General features: G+C 31.7%; 1 protein-coding gene and 2 long non-coding RNA genes across 6 annotated transcripts in view; 1 reads left to right on the forward strand and 2 right to left on the reverse strand.

The window, feature by feature from the left end:
- The window catches only part of LOC111420512 (sticks and stones), a 368,860-nt gene that overhangs the window by 208,486 nt on the left and 134,555 nt on the right, over positions 1-25,819 (reverse strand). The window lies entirely within an intron of this gene.
- LOC139429557 (uncharacterized) lies at positions 4,959-5,366 on the reverse strand. Its single transcript, XR_011640117.1, has 2 exons — positions 5,183-5,366; positions 4,959-5,032 (listed from the first exon to the last, which is right to left on the reverse strand). It is a non-coding gene; the product is annotated as an uncharacterized lncRNA (long non-coding RNA).
- On the forward strand, positions 8,437-9,176 carry LOC139429571 (uncharacterized). The gene is made up of 3 exons (XR_011640133.1): positions 8,437-8,617; positions 8,775-8,952; positions 9,103-9,176. It is a non-coding gene; the product is annotated as an uncharacterized lncRNA (long non-coding RNA).

The raw sequence follows: 25,819 nt of genomic DNA on the forward strand, positions 1-25,819 counted from the left end.
ATGAGGTAGCATTTACATTAAACAAATATTATTATATAAATTACTGCATATTGCAAAAGCAGTCCAGTAACATGTTCATATTTTGATGCCAGTTGAATAAATAGTGAATTAAATGTATCTGACGGGTTGGTAATTAAGGGGTGTTTCGATTTTTGAAAATAACAAATTCCAAAAACCTCTTGAGAATTAATGGTATACGTTTCATTAATTAGATAACTAATTCAATTTATCTCCATTTTATTATTAACGTATTTTATTACAAGTCAAATTGAATATAATCTACATTGAAATTAGTTTAATCATTTCATTAAAATTTATTGGTTCTTTTGAATACCGTGCATATACCTATCCGTATAATATTATAGGTAATAAATCACGTTATGAAGTGTAGTATCCGAGCTTGGTATCCGTAGTACAAAAACCGTATAAAAAATCTATGCTTAACATGCGGTATCGCGCTGTCAATTAATAGCTAAAATAACACCGCATAAACGTCACCGGTATTGAGCTTACACGTGAATAATGCATCCAGATTAGCGATCCACGGCGAGAGAGGGCTTTCGCACGATGACTGATGGAGTTGGCTTTAGCTCGCGCTAAATCATACTTCGATCGAGGGGATAATGGTTTTAAAGTCGAATATTTTCCGGTCCCACCTGCTTAATCAGGCACGTGCGATCGAGAGCATTCAAAACTTCCGAAAATCATTTTTCCCCTTCTGTTAATGACGCCAAATCACATTTAGAGTTCGAGTCATAAAAAAATTAGATTGATTTCGCCTGAGTTTAATTGCGGACAAATTGGTGAATAATTTGATAAAGGGGGCTATAAAACATAAATTATGGTTTGTTTAGTATAAATGGTCGCTATAAATTTTGGTTTATATGAATATAAATTTAATCATTAGAGAGGATTTTTTTAAATAAATATGTATGATTTATCTCACTAAAATAATTAATTAGAAATTATTGTGTTATGTTGTAGATAAAATAATCTACAGATAAACAAGGGAAAACACAAATACAATATACCGATTAATCTTCATTATCTTAATCACAATTAATATCATTACACAAAATTTAAACTCATAAATTGTCAGTTAGTTACAATATTTATTCCGTATAGTTCATTTGTGTATAGCAACCGACTACTGTACTGTGAATATAGATGGTAACAATTTTCTTACAGTACAATTAGCAACTTTTGAGTATTCTTATCTGAGCTCAGGCCAAAACTAACGAAGTAGCAGAGTTAATAATGATTAGTAGGTTCCAATTGCCATATCAATAAGTTGTTCAATTCATTTCAGAGTTGAGATTTGAGGTCAATGTTCGATTGTGTTACAAAATATTCGTTGAGTGCATCCTGCAAATTCGCATGATGTTTGCTTCAATTTTTCAAAAGATATCAATTTTTAGAAGAATAAGTTAAAGGGGAACCAAATTTGAATCGAAAGCTTTCTACTAAAAGAAGAAGAAAGAATACAAACAGAAATGAGAAATATAGCCAAAATAACGAGTGAAAGGAAAGAAATTGAAGAGAGCTTACCAAAATCTCACTATAGACGATGTTCTCTTGCGGATAAACCAAGGGAAAGAAGAACATTCGAACAAAGACGACTAGAAACTCACTCAATGGATAGGGATAAACAAATAAAATGGGATGTGGATGGGAAAATTCCCGGATATATGATACATAAACGCGAAGATATACGAAATCTCCTTTACATAGCCTGTCAGAATATCAAAACCATGTACCAAATATGTAAAACTAACCAAATGTCACAAGAATGCGAAAGATATAAAGTTAGTATAGTCAGGATAAGGGAAACAAGATGAAATAGGTCAGAAGAGACTACGCTAAATATCGATTACTCAGTTTTATAGTCAACAGAGTGAAAATGCAAATAGATAGAAGAGCCATTATGACGAGTAGAGATATGCTTCCAAAATAAATATTGCAATATTTTAATAACAAATGTATATGCTCCAACAAATAAACTAGAGACAGAAATCAAGCAAGAGTTCCATAACCGACAACTTACAGCATTAAGTAAGGTGCAATTATAAAAGAAAGGGTCTTGATGGGGGGACAACAACGAAAGAATAGAACACGTACTGGGAAAACAAGAAGCAGGCACCAGATATGACAGATAAAATCTTTGTGAATGGGTTAATGATCGGAGGAACATTATTTAGGCACAAACTAATTCTCCAGATGACCTGGACAACACCGAGAGGTGGGATAAAGAACCAAATAGATCATACGATAATACATAAAAATGGATTCCTAAGGCAAAACCCTCGAATGGTACAAAGGTTCCCAAATAAGGTAATGGGGAAGACAGGAAGTATTAAATTCTTTAAGAATAAAGGCATAGAAGATATATGGGAAGCCTACAGGAATTCCATAATAAATGGCAGAGAGAAAGTCGGATATAACTGACTACTAAAAAAAATTAAAAGAAAAGCTAGGAGAGACAATAAAATATAGAGAAAATATGATAGAGGAAGTAAAAAAAGCAACAGATAAATATAAAACTCAAAGGAAATCATGGAAAAACATATAAACTAATTAAGAAATAAAAATAGATGGGAACAATGTTTTAAAGATACGAAATAAAACATACCGAGGAGAGAGAAGGTGTTGGACACCCAAGTATTGGCCAACAGGATATACTGCCTGTTACTGGACAAGAACCCACTAAAGAAAAAAAAAAACTCCCTCAAAGCGCTAAAAAATGAGGACATCACGATAGATATCTTTTATGCTCTCTTAAAAAATATATGGTACACAGAATCAATACACAAAGAAAAATCGAATAGGATAATGAAAAAAAGCCAAAAAAAAAGGAAATCTAACAATTTGTAACAACTGGAGGGTTAATGCCATTACTACAACTAACGTGGCAAGTAAAATATTAACTGAATAATAGATAGATTAAAATCTGAAATCAAAAATAGGTCCTGAGTGAAAATCAAGCCGACTTCAGAAGTCAGATGTAATAGATCACATATACACATTAAAGACTATTCTCGAAGAAGAGACCTAATTGCACAAGGTTGGGTCAGCTTGGTAGTCAAAGAAACGTCGATCAGCGTCTCTTAGTCATTGTAGTAACCACAAGAATAAGAAGAAGAAGAAATATTAAGGCAGGCAAAATATGAAATTCTTCAGATTCTAGTATTGTATTGTCTTTATTACATTACACACCTAATACATTAAAATCTTTCGTTGTAAATCGTGCCAGCAAAATAGATAACAATATTCATATCAATTCTTGGAAGTAAGCAGGATCTAAAGATAATCCTGCTGATGTTATATCTTGAGGAAATAGTGCAAATAAAATGAATAACAATAACTTATAGTGAAATGGTCTATCTTGGATAATATTTGATGTTGAGTTCAATACAGCAATAAATATACCTAAAAATATAACTAAGTTTATTTGCAACAGGTATATGAGATATCTTTGGCAACTATTCTAAATGGACTACTAAGTTACGAATAGTAATAGTATACGTTTTAAAATGAAGTGTTTGTCGATGTGAAGTAGTATGATAGAGTTACTCCTAAAAAACTGAAAATGAGTGTAACAAAATTAATCATAATCCTTAGACTCTTCAACAAAAATTAATGATCTCAAGAAAAGTATTATCGCTAAAACCAGTTCATTGATATCATTACCTCTCATTTTGGATAAAACCGAACTTTTGCGACTACCTCCAAGGTCGCTTGAAAAATTCAAATCTAGTGATTTCTTATAAATATTCTATAATATTGTCTTATAGATCTTGATGAAACATGGAAAGCTAAGAAATAAAGCAAACAAACATACATAACCTGTAACGTAATATGTTTGTGTGTTTGCCTTTCTACAAAGGCTATTCATTTAGAATTAGAATTACTTATTGAACTTACATAAGAAGACGTTTTAGATTAGTTTCTGATACGTATTTACTTGTCGTACTGGTGTAGATTCCGCGTTGTTGTGATCAAATGTAATCGGGAACGTTGCCAAATTGTAAATAATTTCTCGTTACAATTGAATATGCTTATGCGCAAGTAACACACAACAGCACGCATATACAAAAGAGTTATTACGATATATAATTTCATTTTTATTTGCAAAGGTATCCCAAATCTCCTTTGTGAAATCCTAGGCTTCCTTGAAACTTAGGTTGAAGAACACTGATTTAGGTTGAATTGGATATCGTTGAATGACTATTTCATTTTTCAGTGATAAGAGTGAACAACATTCACTCTTTATGGGTAATACATTCGATCGAAAAGCTTATTTTTATAATTGATTAGAAATACGGAAACATCAGCCAATAGAATTTAATCCTTTCGAATGTTGGTAATAGGTATCTCACTCTAACGGTTTCCTTATTTAAGTTTCTCGGATAGAGGTAAATCCATAGGGACTCATCTGGTTTTCGTTCTATTGCCAATGAACTCGCGTATTTAAGCCTTTATTTATTTTGCGGTCAGTAACGATCCTTGTTTCACCAAGTCCATTGTTTCTTATTTTGTACAACATCAATATTTTTAATTATTTTGTAAATGCTAGTTGTCAAAAATGCTACATATTGAGTACTGGAATAGAGAACTAGGTAGCAATAGAATAACTAATACATCATTACTTATTCTATTTATAAGTGTTTTCAACACTGGATCACAAATTAAAATAGAAACTCAAATAGATCCAATTCTAGAATCACCTTTGGTACAAATTAATACATTCAATGCAGAATCATTAGTTATGAATTTGAGAAAAATACTTCGTCAATTTGCTTTTCCGGACGGGATCGTATCTGACAATGGACCACCTTTAATCTCTGCAGAATTCTGTAATTCTTTAATATTGAATGATATTCGTGAAATGTTATCATCTACATATCATCCACAAAAGAAAAAAGGAATATGATTATAAATCCAAATACATGAAATTCCTCTTGATTTTGTATTTATTTTATTGTTAAGTCATTTAACGTTTCGAACTATTTACATAGTTCATCATCAGAAATCACTATAAAAAAGAAATTTAAAAAGCAACGTCGACGAAATTATCTCCTTTATGGAAATCGTTAAAACAAATTGAACGTACAACGCATAGATTATTACAAAAAACAGAAACCAAAAAAGAAAAACAAAAAGGAAAACAAAAACAAAAAAGTACCTTTGTCGAGTATCCTTATTGATTAATTTATCAATTCTATCGGTAAATTGTGTATATTTCCATGATCTTACATTTTATAAGTTTTCCAAATTACAAAACATTTCAACGTGTTCGTATGGACTTAGCGACTATAAGAAGGAATATCGTGACGGAACCAGTTTTTCTTTAACAATGTGTTCTACGGAAATCAATACAATTCAATTTTTTGTAATTTGGAAAACTTATAAAATGTAAGATCATGGAAATATACACAATTTACCGATAGAATTGATAAATTAATCAATAAGGATACTCGACAAAGGTACTTTTTTGTTTTCGTTTTCCTTTTTGTTTTTCTTTTTTGGTTTCTGTTTTTTGTAATAATCTATGCGTTGTACGTTCAATTTGTTTTAACGATTTCCATAAAGGAGATAATTTCGTCGACGTTGCTTTTTAAATTTCTTTTTTATGGTGATTTCTGATGATGAACTATGTAAATAGTTCGAAACGTTAAATGACTTAACAATAAAATAAATACAAAATCAAGAGGAATTTCATGTATTTGGATTTATAATCATTAAAGAATAACCAATCCTCTTTAATCAATTAATATATTATAATTACATAATTAATATGGAATACATAAATATCCATGAATTTAGAAGAAATTGCAAACGAGAAGATGGAGATGTCAATGTCGGCGATAATTTTAAGAAAATAATTGATTGTTTTAATGTAAGTACCTTTGTTGAGCGCCTTCTTAAACCCACATTCGAAAAAGCCATAAAAGCTTATTGTAAATTGTTTTATTTGAAAAATTCCCTTAAAATGAATTTAATACCATATCATATTCTTAAAAACTTGAAAAATATAGATAACCTTTTTTATAAAGATTATCTAATACATTACAAACAAAAAATGCAATCTAAACACATAGCCCTTAACATTTTGAAAGATGAAATAAATCAAACTTACTGGTTAATTAACAAGATTTTTAGATATATTGATTTTGTTATAACTAGAAATCCCATTAATGAAGGAGACAAATTTAAGGTCAATTTCAGAAGGATCATCTTGAATAAGGCTAATCAAAGATACATTAAGTTCACACATAAAATAAGAAGAGACGAGTTACATAACTCAAATCGATTGAAAAATAGAAATCGATTGAAATTACGTTTGTTCCTAGAAAATGCACATAATAATTTTAACATAAATTTACATACTGATGATTGGTTACAAAATAATTATAACGATTTACACAAGAAAGGTAGAATACTGAATCTTACAAAATTACAAATACCCATAAATATACTAAATCTCTTATCTTTGGGTGAAAAATTTTGCTTTACAACACATAACAATAAAAAATCTCTACACAAAGACATTTTATCTATGATAATAGACATAGAAAAAGTTTTTATTAACTTGAAGACTTCAGAGAATCACATTAATATAACAAGAAGCAATATAATTAATGAAATTTCCAATTATCTAGATAGAAATAACAAGAATATGAAAAATAAACAATCATTGACGTTAAATAATAATAGAACATTTTCAATATTTCATAATACAGTGATAAAAGATATGAATTTCTTGAAAAGATTTTTAACACAACATAAGGACATAGTTATTATAAAGACTGATAAAACAAAACAAATAGCCTTTTTGTATAAATCAGAATATAACGATAAAATGAAAGAGTTACTTAACGATATAGATACTTATAAAACATCTAGATTGGATCCAGGTCCTAATCTAGTTAATCGCATTAATGATTACCTGAAAATATTAGAAAAGAAAGGATTTATAACAAAGCAACAAAAGCTTAGATTATCACCAAACCATTATGTGACACCTAGGATACATGGATTATTAAAAGCGCATAAAGATAATAACCCTTTACGTCCAATCATTAATAATATAAATGGACCTACCAATGCGTTGTCTATATTTTTAAATAAATCTCTGAATAATTTAAATGATGAAAATCATTACGACGTTAAAAATACCTTTATGCTTAAGAAGCGTCTTGATGAATTGGAGATTGAAAACTATGAAGATATTGACATAGTAAGCTTTGATGTGAAGTCCCTTTTTACGAATATTCCGTTAAAACTCATGCTTAAAATCATAGATGAAAATTGGAATAAAATTGAAAACTTTACTTGCATAAAAGACAAAAAAATATTTTTAGATGGAATAAAGCTTTGTACACATAACAGCTATTTTAAATTTAATAACACTTTTTATAAACAAATATATGGACTTCCTATGGGCTCCAACTTAAGCGTAAATCTGAGTGGCATAGTGATGAACTCGTTACTTGACACACAATTAAATGACACTTTCATTAAACCTTTCTTAATTACAAAATACATAGATGATTTGCTAATCATTCTACCTAAAAACCAATATAAACAACTTTTGGTCAAATTTAATGAATAACCCACGCTTACAATTTACAGTCGAAACGTTACACAATGAACAAATAGCATATTTGGATATGAATATTACAATAAATAAAGAACACAATAAGATATACACATCTTGGTATAAGAAAGACATCAGTAGCAATAGAACTCTTCATTATTTAAGTAATCATCCAAGAACTCAGATAATAAATACTATTAATAATTTAATCCGTCGAGCTATTATTTTAACAGATGATATATACATGAAAGAAATAAAGACCAAAATATATAATATCCTTTTAGAAAATGCATACCCAAGAACATTAATTAATAATATTTGGTACAATAATTATAATAAAGTCAAACAATCAATACCTATAAACACACAACAGAGCAATATTGCTAGTGTTGAACAAAGATCAAACTTTAATGGAGATCAGATTATTACAAAAATGAGACCAAGCAAACATAATAATGCAAATATTGACAACAGGAATAAGGGTGTAACCCAAACTCAAACAAGGATCACAGATTACTTACCACATACGGAAACTTTATATCAGAATGATTCGAATGAATTAGACGTACGGAGTGTTGCAGATAGAGATAAAATAAGTAAATTCTATAAAATCAAATATATCCCGACAATAACCAATAAAATTAAAGCTATTTTTAAGAAATATGAATTTCAAGAAATCAAATTAGCACAATATAACAATAATAAATTAACCAATATTTTGAGTAATATGAAAGACAAAATAGATAAGACGGACAGAATTAATACCATATACCATTTAGAATGTAATAACTGTAATAAGGTGTATATAGGTGAAAGTAAACAACAATCACATAATCGTATAAAACAGCATAAATACGATACTAATCAACACAAAATTATTAATAAAACAGCCCTTTGCCAACATGCAATCAAGAATCGTCATAATTTTAACTTTGATACGCCTAAAGTGTTGACCACTGAAGGAGATACATTCAACAGAAAGAATATTGAAGCCATCTATATCACCAAAAACATTAACAGGTCAGTTAATTTTAAATCAGATTCAGGAAATATAGGAAGTTATTATGCAGGCATAATAAACAAATTAGATATATGATTAGTTACTAATTAATTGTAATTTTAGATATTGGTAAATTTTAAATTTTTAATTTGAATTGAATTGTATTGATTTCCGTAGAACACATTGTTAAAGAAAAACTGGTTCCGTCACGATATTCCTTCTTATAGTCGCTAAGTCCATACGAACACGTTGAAATGTTTTGTAATTTGGAAAACTTATAAAATGTAAGATCATGGAAATATACACAATTTACCGATAGAATTGATAAATTAATCAATAAGGATACTCGACAAAGGTACTTTTTTGTTTTTGTTTTCCTTTTTGTTTTTCTTTTTTGGTTTCTGTTTTTTGTAATAATCTATGCGTTGTACGTTCAATTTGTTTTAACGATTTCGATAAAGGAGATAATTTCGTCGACGTTGCTTTTTAAATTTCTTTTTTATAGTGATTTCTGATGATGAACTATGTAAATAGTTCGAAACGTTAAATGACTTAACAATAAAATAAATACAAAATCAAGAGGAATTTCATGTATTTGGATTTATAATCATTAAAGAATAACCAATCCTCTTTAATCAATTAATATATTATAATTAAAAAAGGAATAATTAAGGGCTACCCAAGACATTTTTGAGGATAACACAAATTCACTGAATATTCTCAAGCGGTATTCAGATCAAATTAGATCATTAAATATAACTAAGTCCCTCCCTTTGTCCAGTAGACATAATTTCAGAAATACCGTCGTCATCTTGGTATAATTTATGACTACTTACGAATTAGAGTAGTATTTAGTATATTTTTGTAAGGTTCTTAACTACATAAGTTAAGAATAGTTAGAGTATCATTTAGCTGTTTGTAGCTTGTTGATATAATTATCAACAAGGAAGTGGAATAATGATGAAGAATTTTGTTATAACGAAATAACACTCCGAGCGGACTTAATATTATTCCTGTACCTAAAGTTATTTACGAAACAAACTCATTTAAATTACAGTTATTACCTTAGGAAAAAGAAAGAATTTCAAGTGTAACTACGACAAAAAAGCTATTAGAATTGGAAATTGTACGGAAGGAACAAATACAACAGAAGTTTCAGACAGATCTTGTAATGGAATCATGTAATAGAAATTGAATTTTTCGCACTTTTATATAGACTGACAACATTAGCAAAATGTTTATCGATAGATGATAGAGTATTAAACGTAAAAAAAAGGTTGTATGTACTTAATTTACCTAATTTGTCTAATGTAGGTAATTTAGGTACCTTATTAATTTCGTTTTTGAGTTACCATACATACATATATACTTCCGTACATACACACAGTCAAATACTAAAAACAGTCGTAGAATAATTGATCGTTCCATTTAAATATCTCAACACATGTTAAGCAGCAATCTAAGTGACTATGATTATATGCATTGCTAAATTGCCCTAGTTTACTTACAGCACAACTAATATCAGGTCTTGCAGACTACACAAGATAAGTTAAAGCGCCAATTAATACTTGTATAGTGAATTTCTTTCTTCCTGTTATATTTCACCTCTTTCCTTTTAGAATTTTATGTCTTGATCAAGAGCAGTGGTTACTGGATTAGCACATTCCATTACAAATCATTTAATAGCTCGTATGTATTTTCTTTGATTAATAATTCGAACGTCATCTATTAATCCTAGCATTTCTATTAAATCCTATGTATTTCAAAATAATTTGTAGCATCTCCTAATTATTTGTTTTCAATAGTTTTATTAAGAGACTCTTTTTATTGTTAGAATGTTAATTTATTTATTATACTTTTTCTTTGTTTTTTTTTTACCTGTTATTCTAAATTATTTTTAATTAATTATATTAATATCGATAAGTGTCCTCAAATGATTATTTAATAACTTTATTTATCAATGGTGCAAAAAAGTATTGCCATTCAAAAGTATTCAGTATTGCAAATCACATTTACGATGTTTGTAAAAGTGGTTTTTCTACAAAAAAAAAGATTGATAACAAAAACTTCGAAATATACTGATTTAGGATATTTGATATTTACATTTTGTTTAAGTTTAAAATAAATATGATTTGTTAGTTACAAATAAATATCCTCTGCTGATGAACTGAAGATAATTGCAGTAACACAACAATTTTGTATTTTGATTGGATCGCATCCCGAACGTTTTTTATGATCTATCAACGTCGAAACGTCGGTGAAAGTTAACATTTTTATCATGGTGAAGTTCACGAATACGCAACGTTGGGTTGGATTGCAATTTCGAGCTTACTCCAATTTAAGATTAGTTCCGTCAGGCAGGCTGTCCATGCTATGGTGGATAAATTCGAGTCGAAGTGTTCATATTGTATGTTGCTTTGCTAATGAAAAAATACAACGGTCGCAATACCGATAATATCATTGTCGTAAATACCTTCTTCAGTTCAAAATGAGTCGAATCAGTCGATTCCACGCTGTTCGCAGGAATTGAGAATCTCATAAACCACATTGTGATGAACATTGCTTAAATATCTAGGCTTACGCCCTTTCAAGATCAAATTAATTCAACAACTGAAGGCTCATGATCATTTGTAGCGATGAAACTGCTCGGATTGGGTTCTAATCAAGTTTAAAGAAAATCCAAAATTTCATCGAAAAATCATCTTCCGTGATGAAGCTTGTTTTTTGGCATAATAAGCAAAATATGAGTTCTTTGACAGCAATACATTCATATGTGCTTCAAGAGACTCTATATTTTATCGTAGATGTGCTATGTTAAAATTAGATGACCTTGACATCAGTTCCAATAAGATGGTGGAACTACACACGGCTGGTTAAACAACTGATCTATTCAAGAGAAGTTCTTCGCTCCTGCGATTTAACGCCGTTAGATTTCTTTTTATGGGGTTACGTTAGGTTGTTCGTTCGAAATTGCCAACGTTCCAGCAGATATGTGTGAAAGAATGGTGCACAATTGGGTCAAAATAATCGTTCGTTGCGAACGAGCTCACGATAGTCACATAAACGATGTCAAATTGCAAAATATTGTAAAATGTTTGGTCTAAGTTCACCTTTGTTATTTCCTTATTGAAATGTGTAGAACGATTAACATGCTGTATGCAAAACTCAACCTCTTCTAATCTCATCAGTTTCGCGACAAGATGTTGTAAGGTTAATAAAGATTTAAAACGAACGAACAAATGAAGGAACGACTAATCACTCTGACATACGTGATGATAATTTTAAAAGATGAGTTTACTTCAAAAATTATTCCTAGCAAATATAGAAGAAGTGATTATTAGATGACGAAAAACCAATCTTCGGTCACTGTTCTGAATACCTAAGTTCAATACATTTTCTAACTAAGGAAAACCAATTAATGATGTTCCTCATTTATAAATTGGAATTTCAGGTATTTGTTTGCTATAACGCTTTAACTAAAAGTTCATAACATTAGTCTTACAAGGGAAGTATCAGAACTGTCCCTCACCGATTTTGTTGAAATTTGGTACAGCGATAGTATGGCCAAAAATAAGGTTTACGTATTTTTTTATACGTGCTAATAAAGCCCCTGGGGTGAGTTATAAGGGTTGTAAATCGGGGCGAAATATATATATTCGCTTATAGGCTGAGAACGAAAATAGCTATCGAAATGTGGTAAATGTAAACTGATATTCATTTTCAAAGAGCTTTCCATTGATATATTACACATATATCTGAGGGCTTCAGGGGCTAAACTACTCCTAGGTTTTTGGAATATTTTAAAAACTACCCTGTCGATTTTGGCGATATTATGTGTCCTTATAGTACGTTGAAAAATATTAATGACGTGTTTTTTCTTATTTGCCTCTGACCATCCCCTGCAAAATTACGGGGTATGATAGATAACCCCTTTCCTTAAGAATAATGTGTTAAACTGTAACACTTTTGAACAATATTTTGAAGAAAACCATAAATTAGTTGTAAATTAAGATTTACGCAGTAAAATAAACCCTATAAGACATTAAGCCACCTCAAAATATATTTTTTTTGCGAAAATTGCATGTCGATTTTGGTGCAATTTCCCACGATGATTTTTTTATACGTTAGGTAGTACTATTGTAAGAACTTACAAGGGTTAGAAGTTTGGGGTAGAAAATATATTTTCGCTACTAACTTTCATACTCCTACAGAAAAATGTTTTTTATCCTTATTCTATTTAAATAACACAAAAGTTAGGATAACTATATAAATATTTATTAATAATGAGTTAAAAAGTAACTGACAAAAGAATGGTTGACAATCACAAATTGTATTCTACATTATTAATTTAATTTCTTTTTTTTTACTTTTTTTATTCAATATATTGTTGGCAACCATGAAAATCACGGAAAAAATGTTTTAAACACAACGATTGTTTACACCATGCATAAGTTATAACAGCTATATCTCCACAGATATCGCACGTAGATTTTTCATTGGAAAAGCAAACCTCCACGAGATTTTCAAACTGTTCTGGTCTCTCCTCTATATATCCAGATCCAAACCAGGCGTATTTAAAAACATTAACATTCAACGTGGGGAAGACAACTGGTTATGCGTTAAGGATTGCAATTTTAAAATATTATCTCGCTGATGCAAATTGACATCGTAGTGGTAGAGAATAACTTGAAAATCTTTTAATGAAATTTTCCCATATTCTAAAACCAAATATATCCAGGGGTTGAATTTAACCTGTTGTCCCTGCAGGTATAGACAAATATTTAAACTTAACATCCGATGGAGTTACTTCACTAATAATTTCAGGACAGTGGCCACCAGAAGAATCCAGTAATAGTAATGATTTGGGTCCGGTGTTTGGGAAATAGACATTTTGTAGCCAATTTTTCATATGAGCAGAGAGAAAGTTTACCAGATTTTGATGCCAAAACGAATATATTTATTACCCTCGGTCCAAACGTACCAGAGGATTCTTTTAAAACAATGAAAAGAGGAGAAAGTAGCTTTCCATTTCCAGATATGATGGGTTGAATTGTGTAGCTATGTGTTGTCGATGACACCGACTGGACCACGCTTTCCACGGTTTTAACCCCTAAAATTTTAACCCCTAAAACCCCTTTTAAATAAAAATAAATTAAAAAAAAAACTAAACTAACAATGTAGAATACAATTTGTGATACTTAACCATTTTTTTTCAGTTGCTTTTTAACTCATTATTATTAATAAATATTTATATAATTATTCTAACTTTTGTGTTATTTAAATAGAATAAGAATAAAAAAGCTTTTTCTGTAGGAGTATGAAAGTTATTAGCGAAAATATATTTTCTACCCCAAACTTCTAACCCTTGTAGGTTCTTACAATAGTACTACCTAACATATAAAAAAATCATCGTGGGAACTTGCACCAAAATCGACAAACAATTTTCGCAAAAAAACAATTATTTTTGGGGTGGTTAGGGTAGTCAACACCAGCTTTATTTTACTGCGTAAATCTTAATTTACATCTAATTAATGGTTTTCTTCAAAATATTATTCAAAAGTGTAACAGTTTATCACATGATTCTTAAGGAAAGGGGTTATCTATCATACCCCGTAACTTTGCAGGGGATGGTCAGAGGCAAATAAGAAAAAACACGTCATTAATATTTTTAAACGTACTATAAGGATACATAATATCGCCAAAATCGACACGGTAGTCTTTAAAATATTCCAAAAAACAAGGGGTAGTTTACCCCCTGAAGCCCTCAGATATATGTGTGATATATCAATGGAAAGTTCTTTGAAAGTGAATATCAGTTTACATTTACCACATTTCGATAGCTATTTTCGTTTTCAGCCTATAAGCGAATATATATATGTCGCCCCGATTTCCAATCATTATAACTCGCCCCAGGGGCTTTATTAGCACGTATAAAAATATACGTAAACCTTATTTTTGGCCATACTATCGCTGTACCAAATTGCAATAAAATCGGTGACGGACAGTTCTGATACTTCCCTTGTTAGTAAGATGTTCAACCACAAACTACAATGAGTAAAAAATAACAAATTCTTTAACATGGAAACTAAAAGTTATTCAAAATCAAGTTGTTTAACAAAAAAAAAAGAAATAACTCATTACAAATCATTTTAAAAGTTGTTAGAAACATTATTTGGACTCAATTTGAAACATTTGACTAACCTAGCCAAATTATTCTACGAATTTCTGTTTTAAACGATGAAATTCTAATTTCTAAAAATAACCCTAATAATAAAAGTTCATTGTACAATACGTGGAACGTATCCCATATAATCAACCCATTACGGTGTTCATACGATGTCATCGAGCCGGTTATCTTTGAAATAATATCATTGCGCCCGGGTGTAATACGAAATTTTATGGCGGATCTGCGCGTGATTCAATTTCGGTACTCCCATTTTATTCTCGCTGCCGGTGCGCGACGCCATTTCATGTTTTTCAGCCGGAACCCGATTATTAAAACGGCACAGTAGAGGCCCGGATTGTAACGGCAAATACCCCGCGGAATTTTATTAATACGTTTTATCCGCTACCAATGGGACATGCTATTTATCGCCACCCCTTTTAATTTTAGACCGCCAGCACGCAACAAAATGTGAATAACACAATAAAAAAATGGAATTCGAATTAACAAAAGGGAATGGTAAATATAGGTGCCCTTTGATGTTGAAAGCAATTTTTCAGATTTTTATAAAAAATATGAGAATATAAATGGTGTTTTTCGATTGTAATTTCAAATTTTTGAAACAAAATACAATAATTTTTTTAATTGGGCTTGTTACACGTGTGCAAAAGTTTATATCAAAAACGAATAACCGTAACAATGCCCTATTCGTAAATTACAGTGATTTTATAGGGAAACCCAAACGACCCTATTTTTCCTCCAAACACAGAGGGACGATAAAAGCGGAAACGTACATTTCCGTCTGAAAAATACGAGGAAAAGATCGTTAAGCATCAAGCATACGCGCGGGTACCTTCTTATCTCCAACAAACAACTACCGGGAACAGAATAAAACTACCGGCTGATGATAATTTTCCCGGGAATCCCGACTGCGTTTCCTTAATTACCAGTGGGAAACCGTCTCGGGAAGACACGGAGAGTATGCGGCGTATTATCGCTTACATAATCCAGTTTGCCCTAAATAGAGGGAGCTACGGGAAAGCTCCCGGGCACGTTCAGCTCACCAGTTCCCCGGTTCAAACCAATTGTCCATGTGGACACCTCATTATCACTATACCACAGAAACTTTTCTCTTATCTTATATTTTTAGGTACCACAATTTGTCTCTTACTTTAGAGGAATAAAAGTAGAGATTTCTGCCTCGAGGAATAAAAAAATGTTGTGGATTTAAACAAAATAATTAACCAGAAAATGATTAACGTGGGGTTAAACGAAAATAGTTATCCTACGGGAAGGCAAAATATTTTCGTCCGTTGTTTTTCTACTGGGAGTTTTTTCTTGCTGCCGTTGAAAAAGCCATCGCAGCAATTAGCCTTCAGCGAATAAAAGAACCTCGAACGGATTCGATTGTTTTCAATGACGCAGTAACCTTCGTGGCGCTACGTTTTTTTTCACATTGTTTTTCCAGGGGTGTTCTAATTTTCCCGTATAACGTATTCTTGTTAGTAGTAAAATGACGGTGATTAATTTTTAGATACAAGACAACTTGTTATGCACGAAAGGTAAAACGTTTCGGTTATAAACTAAATTAAGCCGTCCTTTCAACGTTTTACATAGAGTAAGATCGCGTTTTACTCAAAGTACCTACACGCAACACTCGTTTACTAACAATCACGTATATCACCGACCAATTAGTACTCGTCAGCGCATAACCGAACCTAGTGCAACGTACCGTATAAAAGGTATAAATTTTACACTCGCCGGCGCGCTAAATCATAAACAATCGTGCGGCAATCGGTGGTTGCGTAATTGCTCGACCCACGTTACAGTTTTATCACCCAGTAAACGTATACTGGCTTTTATCTGCTCGACAGACCATGCACCCTAATACTCTCTATATCTAATTATTCGTTGAAGACATCACTTTACCGAGACTTCTTGAGTTTCGAACTTTAAGCTATTTTGTCAGAAGTACTCGGTACATAATCGGATGAGGAGATATAATTTACATATTTAATAGGATTTACAAGAATAGAAATGTAAATAATTTAGGTACGTAAAGTGCTGCTAAAAGGCAGCATTTTTCTGTAGAAGTGAACAGTCTTTCAAACATTGTCTCATCTTTAAATTAAATTTTGTCATTTTAACTTTGTGGCGAAACATAATAAAAAATAAGATTACTTTCAATATGTTTAGTTTTGAAAATGTAGTACGAAATATATAGGTGTAACTAAATTTGTAATAACAAATAAAAATGCAATAATAAATTCCTGCATAGTATAATAATCATATTACTTCATTAGGTTGTACAGGTTGTTCTGAATCAGATCAGCCAAATCAAGGAGTTCTTAAATGCACTCAGGGTTATGATGATAGCTGCAAGAACTGAAACTACAGCCCAACTAGTCATACTAGTGAGGACGAGAAAGGTATTCTAGAAAAATAAGAGCCTCAAGATAACTCAAGAAAACGTATTAAACGCCCAAAAACCTGACAGTATAAAAAGAGGGGACGAAGATTGGAAAAATCTGCTAATAAATTGTTGAGAAGGAAATTAAATCGCGATACTAATTGTTTTAACACAGAGTTTCTTCGGTATGCTTCAACTAACACTTGTGGTCAGTGTGACGAGTTTACTTTAAAACTTTAATATTTCCGAGGTTGCCAGAAGGCAATGTTTCAACGATCATATGAGAATAATCATGTGAAAGAAGCAGTTATGAGATACCAAAGCCCTTAGATATCCTTGAAAGCCTGATTAAATTAAAGTTAATGTACTTAGACATGATATAATTACGAAACATTGCTTTTTTTGTTATCGCATAAAGAAATCTTGCATTTCTTGTAAATCCAAGATGTAAGGTTTCTACAATTATTATGATTACAATTATTTTTCATGTTTAATACGATCATAATGTTACATTACAATTAGTACTTAGTCTTCTTCTTCTTTTTCTGACCGTCTTTGATACCGGCATAAAGTCTAGCTGGGTTGTGAAATCAGCTAACTTCATAATGTCCTTCTAAGTTTTTTCTTTCATTGTACTAACTGTTTTGTACAGTACTCAAGCATTTATCATAGTCATGTCAATGAGGTGATAAAACAGCCTCGTTGTCCTAGGCATTGTATTCTTATGTAACTCGTAAACATGATATTTGGACATTTTCAGTTTTTTACCATAGCTGGTTATATTATCTGTTGGTTCAACATAGGTGGAAAGCAATAAACATGTTGCGTGCATATTGTCTTTCTAGCTTGTAAATTCCATACTTTAAAAAGTGGCAGTATTTTCATGAATCTGGGTAGGTTAGACGTCAAGATATCCTTTTTCTTCGACAACTTGTAAGACTTTCCAAGTCTGTTTCTTTGTACAGTGCCAAGATAATAACTGTCTTCTTTGGTTGAGTAATATAGCAAAGGAATATTGGTATAAAATTGCCAAAAGAAATTATATGATTTCTATGTCTTGGAACTGGTCGTAACAATCAAATAACTGTATTTGGTACTGTCTCTAAGTCTGGTTCGCCAGGTAAACGTTCAATATCTTCAACTCCAGAGAAAACCTCAACACTATGCGCGTACCCCGAAAGAAGCAAATATTGAATGTCGTCATTCATATGAAAAATTGCCTGATTTTATCAAATCTAATCCGGTTCATGATTTGTGCCATTGGATCAAATTTTACATTATTTGACCAATACAATCTGATACTACGATAATGGTAGATAATGGTGAAACTTACGTAATTTCAAGACAGTAATGAATTCTGTAAAGTTGAGGTTTGTTTGAAAAGCATTCTTGTTTAACTCATTCAAGAAATTTTAACATTTCTTCATCGAAGAAGTACGAAAAAAAAACTGAAAAGGCGTTTCCAAATCAAGAATTTCAAGTGGATACTCACTGTTCCTTTCAAACTTGAAAGATAATGTCAGAATTGTTTACTCTCCATATTATGTTTCGAGGGTTGCAGTTGGTGAATTAATAATAAGCGTAGATCTGTTATTCTCTTCAACGTCGAAATCAGCAGATTACCACGATAACGAACGGTGGCCTTTTTTTCAGGAACAGTTTCGCGGTGTTCAGGAGCAGTTGCTTACTACTTTAGATACGCCAAGTAATAATCATTGACAATGCATCTTATCACTCAATGCTAAAGCAACATCTATCTAGCATAACATGGCGTAAGTAGGAGCTAGTTGAGTATTTAAAAATAAAACTATACTCACTTGGCAAAAATCATCCAATAAGAAATGTTCATGAATTTGCCAATGAATCAGGTCACAAAGTTATTCGATTACCTCCATATCGTTGTCAATTCAATCCCATTGAAGTGATTTACGCGAATTGCAAACAAAATTACAATAAAAATTTAAGCAGAAATGAATACGGCGAAGAAATTGTCCTTTCAGTATGGGCACTGTATAAAGTATAGTCAAAAATTGGACAAAATGTATAGCTTACTAGGAAGGGAAAATCAGTAGTTAGTAAAAGCTTGAACTCGAAAACGAAAGTGTACGGGAACCAGTTATAACAAGATTACAAGAGGAAATAAATAATGTTAATAATTATACTGCAAATAATTTAATCTCTCTCTTTAATCTAACGCTCATGTGTATACCTTATTTTAAGCGATGAGTCATTCGCGTTACTCGTGGCATGGACTATATCTCGTTGTGGATCACTATTGTTTAAACTTCTTGCGAACTTAACAATTATTATCTACATTTAACCGAACATGAGTCTGTGTTAAAATTTTATGTTTCCTTTTTTAAAATACAGTAATGTAATATAAAGTACACAGGTGCCTAATTATTTACTATATGGACGTTTTTATGCCAACTTTCTCGTGTTTCTATAGTACATTGTTAAACTAATTTATTGTTGTTTAAAATAATTTTTATTAAAAACAAGTTGTTTGTATTTGTTTTGTTTTAACGACAACTTTTAACCTTACCCCGAAATATTATATAATAGACAGACAATAATTGTAATATTTCACAATATGTAAAGAAAGAGTATCTTACAACGTACAATCTACAATATAAGAAAATTGTAATACCCTTTTACGATGTAATCAAGTTTATTGGATGGATACATTTAATACCCCATACATGAAGCGCTATGATTTCAACTACAAGGGTAAAGAAAAACGTTGGAGCAACGACTAAATAAATTACCGGCGCATTTTCCTCGTTGTAAAATATAAATGGAAGATCCCGCTTACAAGATCTACCGAGATTGGCTTTCACCCGGCGGTAAAGTGGCGCGTAGGGCTTCCTGCAGCGCCGCGGCGTCAAGATATATTATCCGTCAGTTGAGATTGAAAGCTTCTGTGGTGGATGCAAATTTCACCCATGCCATCCGAAATCCTAGTGGCTTCGACCGCCGAACCTCAGTTCGCATTGTTAAGATACTCGAACTCTCATTTACGATAACCCTTCCACAAGTAAACGGACAGTTTCGAATTGTGTTCGTATCACTTAACACTCTAAATTGTATCTCATATTCGAAGAAGCCAAATATCTTCCGAGTTCCTTTTTATGGAAACTACTTTTACGTCTATGTTAGTACATCTCAAATATGAATGCAGAAAAGTGAACCGGGAATTTTTATTGCGCGAATTCACCAGGGAAATATGCTTATTGCACAAACGCTATGCGACCTACAGACGAAGGAATGCCCGTACCACTATTTTCTGTCAACGTTCAGTCTGCACTGCGGTACCGTGTCATTTATAAATGCTTTCCATTTTCAACACCTGAGTTGCAAATATTTGCAACGTGAGAATATCTACGGAAACTAGTGTGAGACGATGATGTTGCTTTAAACCGAACACGCCTTCATGCAACAACCATTAACCTAGCGCATTATTATTCAGGGGTATTTGTAGACGCGATAATAGTGTATTCTGCACAGGTAGTTGAACGTGACCTAATAATGATGGGAACAACGTTTTGCTATAACCGTAAAGGAGATGATCTCTTACCTCATATCCTTATCACTAAGAAAATTGAAAAAGACACATTGAATATTTATACAGACAATGCTATTTTTAGATATCAACATTTTTATCTTCATAAATCAACAAACTCCAAAGTAACACATTTTCCGTGTAACTCTGAAATTGGTTTCTTTATACATTGCAAATAAACCGAATAGAACATAAACAGTTTATTATAACCCCGTTAAGTATGAAATGAAGCACAGAAGCGCTAATTTTGATGGCTGGGATCTATATAAACCTCCATATAAGCTGTTTATAGACGTTTAATATGCGATAACTCGACATGTTCTTATCACGGTTTATTACCGATAATAAACTTGAGGAAATTTATTAAGTTTTAATGAGTGTTCAAAATTGTCAGTGGATATAATTTTATTTTCTTTGTATTATAGCTTATCAACTTAACAAGATTTCTGAAAAGAAATTGAAACAATTTTTGTTGCCATTGGAAAACAGAAATGAAAGAAAATAAGCTGTAATAATAAAAATGAAACTTGTTTAAACTTAAAAATTAAACATTTTTTAAGTTTTTTAACGTTAAAGTTAATGGCTAAAATTTTATCATTTCTCTATTAAACTATTTCCACTTTTCATTTTCTTTAGCGGTGAACATGTAATCGTTGAGTAGTAGAGATTTAAAATTCCGTTTACATTACATTTTCTCAAAACTTGACAACCTTTTTATGCTTCCATTATCAATTTCTTGTAAATTTAACTTTGATAAAAGACGTCTACTAAATACTCAAAGGAAGGGATGGCGGATGTGACATAAAAGACTTCTTTACAAAATTTAGTAGCAATTTTTAAGAATGGTTCACTTAAGTACTATAAGGCTTTCACGGTTGTTAACTAAACTAAAACTAGAACTAACGGTAGCATTATCACTAGAACTAACACTAGACCTAGAACTAGAAACTTTCGGGTTAAGACGAGCGTCATCTCAAAACGTGTTTAACGCTTCGGATTCCATGATGCAACCTTCTTCAGAAACAAGTTCGAAGTAGTAAGTTCACTTCGAACTTGTTAGTTCTAATATTTCTAGTGCGTTCTAGTGCTAGTTCTAGTGTTAGTTCTAGTTTTTGTTTAATGGTTCAAATCTTTTGACGTTTCTGAACAGAAAATAACATCATGTATATTTTAGTATGTATGTGTTCTAGGAAAATACTACAATAATGTCATACGTTTCCCAAAAAGTATACACGTGTCATTTTGATCTGGAGTATACACATTGATGATTAACCGCTTGCGTAGCAGACTGCCTTATAATGTATCCATGCATGTATCCACTATAGGTTATATGTTAAGCGGTTAATTAACAGAAGTTATGTTTATGAACTTTGACACATATGTATAATATGGCTCGGAATAGCACAATGTGGTCTATGGTATTTTTTATGTCCTTATAAGTGTGGCAGTCGTTAACTCTCACATTATCGTTTACACAACAAATAATCGGCAGGACATTATACTTCGAAGGATATAGCAGAAACGATTTGCAATGAACATCCGATGCCTAGTGTGCGTAGGTGTCAGAAACTTTTTTTATTCGTTATTTCGATATAATAAACTTTGGTGTATTTATTTTAATATACACAGGTATATTTTCAATAGGTAATGATATTGCAACAGTAATAAATCCTAATTATCTGCAAAATCAGTGGCTGAAAAGTTAGCAGTAACGTATAATTTCTCTATAATGAAGTTATAACATAACTAGTATCAACGAAAAGAAGATGAGTTTAATTTAAATATAAATACTTTTTGCTATTTTTTCATTTTCAGTCATCTCGTCTTTCATTCTACTAATTTTCTTGTTTTTTTGCTCATTACTATGCATCAAGCACTAACGCAATACGATGTGCGATGGCCAATTTTTGATAATCGTGTATTTTTACGGTTGAAGCAACATTTACCCAGAGGGTAATTTTTAATATGCATAATACGCATGTCTCCAATGTTTTTGTAATGCATTATTCAAAAAAAAAATTGTTTGCTTTCGATCAAAAAATATAATACAAACATGAATTTGTTTTAAAAAGAGGTTGCGTATTGCATTATGTCGCCATTTGGAAATCTTCTGATATGTTTTAAAACATGGCGCTGTGAAAAAAGTCTGATTGGATCATCTGGGTAAAAGACTCTTATAACTACGTTGAAATATTGTTGCAAATTACATGAACCTATAATTTCCGTAGTATTTTACGGTTAACTTTTTCATTGAATATTATTCAAATTGTCAGAAAATGGCTAAAATAGCCTATAAATAAGATTTTAAATGGCTTTGAGCCGTAAAGATTACTTGTCCGCTCTTTTGCATACTTTTAAAAAAATTGTATTAAAATGAAGCCCTCTCATTCTACCTTTTACCACCGCTTTTACACAAAAGGAAGCAATATGAAAAAATAAATCTGTGGACTTTAGGACTGCTACTGTGATAAAAAAAAACAATTTTTTTGTGAGAAATCACACATGTGTATATTTGTGGTGATAATGATAACCAGTGATGAAACGCTCACACCGATCGTTAGGGATGATTCCGTATATAAAAATACATAATAAAAATCCCCGAATAAAAATATTCGGGGATTTACCTAGCTATTCGGGGATGCCCTTTACTGTCGTGATGTGGCTGCATCTAAAAGCATTAGTAATATTTTCTCACTTGGAACAAGACTTGCAAAAAGAATTCATTGTCTAATCCATTGTATATGTTTAGCATACGGACTTACCATATGTATGGCTGAAACCAATCGAGCGCAGTTTCCTTTGGTAAATACTTTGGTCAAAACAATGACAAAAGTTTTCTTAAAAGCACCTTTAAGAGTTTAATTATCTCGAAAAAGAATGTCAGGTGTATCACTTCGTCATGAACCGATTATTACAAGATGGGTTATGTCAGGTTATGTTGGGTGTTTTAAGGAAATTATATTAGAGTTTCCTGAATCTATCTCTGAGGAAATTGTAATGTGTCAAAAGATTGTAACAAACGAAGAGGTGAAACAAAATTTACCGTTCATTAAAACAAACAACAGTTTTGTGAGTAAAACTATTACAAAACTTGAAAACAAGGGTCTTACTCTAGTAGAAGCTATGAACATAGTTGAAAATTTTAGAAATGATACTTCAAATGTAGGTGACGTTTCTAATTTTGTTGAAGATCTTGCTATAGATGCAACTATTATTCCTAAATTTATATACGCACCACTTACCGGTGTTGATGATTTTTTTCAGTTTTTTTATATTAATTAATCCGCACATTAGTAATCCCAGCGGTATACAAACGTTTTTAAAAGAACATCTATTTTACCGTATATCACATATAAGATGTCACAGAGAAAACTGTTTTGCCATTGCTTTCGGAAATGATATGTAAAATCCAAAAGTTTTTTATATTAATATAGTTTACGATAATATCACGTTTTGCAAGTTAAAGGCGAAAGATTTATTCGCATCGAGGAGCCGAGGGTATGGAAATGGAGGAAGAGGGTAGAGGGTGAAGATAATATACTAATAATATATATTAGAATGTATTAAGGGGAAAATTGTAAATATCAAAAACAATAAAATGCTTATTATTAATTATTACGTTTTGCAAGTAGTTCTAATAAAAATTTATTTAACAACAGTCGATGGGCCGATGAGAACCTAGGTGAAGTTCAAATACAAGATTCAGTTAATCAATTAACATCCAATTTATGGTTTAGTCTAATCGATAGTTGACTAATTAGGTCATCATTTATAACCGATTCACTGATTCAAAACAACTTGACCAAATATACGTGCTTTAAAAATTTAAATACTGTTTACTTCTTCTAGGAAAAACTATTCCAAATCATTGGATTGTCGAAGTAATCTCTTTTTCTTGATCTCGCTGATACCAAGTATTTCTATTTTATATTTTTCCATTTCCTCAGCTATTTCCTAATATTTTCCAGTTAATGTCTTCATATTACACGTTCCAATTCTTAACCTTTTCCTCGCCTTTCCGTTCTCTGATTTCCATCTCTGTCGGTCTATGTAAATACTCTGAATCGCTGGTACTCTGTGTAGGTGAATGGCCAACGACTATTTTTATGTTGCTGAGTCTAAAATATGAAGATGTGAAGCAAGCAAAAAAAAGCGAAGACTGATAAGGTATAAGTGTCAAAACTGTATAAGACCTATTTGGGTGATACATATAAACGACTTTTGCAATAAATGTACTAGCCGCTATCCCTATACAATTCTTTCCCTTCCTGTTATTGAATTAAATCCCTTAGCACGTTCCCTTTGTTTTTCATTTACATGATTGCATAAGTAATATTTTCTCGATTGGTACAGGACTCAGCAAAAAGAAATCATTTCCTTATCCTTTGTACATGTTTAACACACCGACTAAGTCGAATGGCTGAAACTATTCCAGCGTCGTTTCCTTTGGTAAATGCTTTGGTCAAAACAAATCAAAAGTTTTCTTGAAACATTAACAGTTCAACACAGAGCACTAGATTAATTTGAAAAACTTTTGGATTTCACTTTAATTTATTTTTTTACAATTTTTATTGTTAACAATGTTCTAATAATGTATAACAATAAATAAATGAAATAAAAATATAACGCTTAAATGAACCTAGGCCAATGGACTATGAACAGAGAATATAAATACATAATAAGCGATAAAATCAAAAAAATTAGCTCCATAGCTGGACATAGTCATTTTCGATTTAAGACCTTCAACATTTAATCTCCGGAGAACACTGGTGTCGTGATCTCGTATGAACTCAATTAGCCACGTTCAACGTCGCCAGATAGACGTAAAGCTCGTTGGAGCGTGTTTAAGTCGAAACGGAAGGTCGAGTAGCCGTCGTCATAGGTTGAGAATGGTATACTCGTCTCAACCGGTCGATCAAGTGCGACAAACGTTTCGTTTGGTCCTGCAGGAGCATGCCTGCCGCCGCGCCGTCCGGAGGTGTCCATTATATCGGTACGGGTCATTGCCGCTAAACACGGTTTAATGGGGCATAGGCGACGCCGTCAATGCCGTACCGCCAAACATAAATCCGTCCCGATAATGTGCT

Source organism: Onthophagus taurus, chromosome 1 (genome assembly GCF_036711975.1).
Source record: "Onthophagus taurus isolate NC chromosome 1, IU_Otau_3.0, whole genome shotgun sequence".
Lineage (NCBI taxonomy): Eukaryota > Metazoa > Arthropoda > Insecta > Coleoptera > Scarabaeidae > Onthophagus > Onthophagus taurus.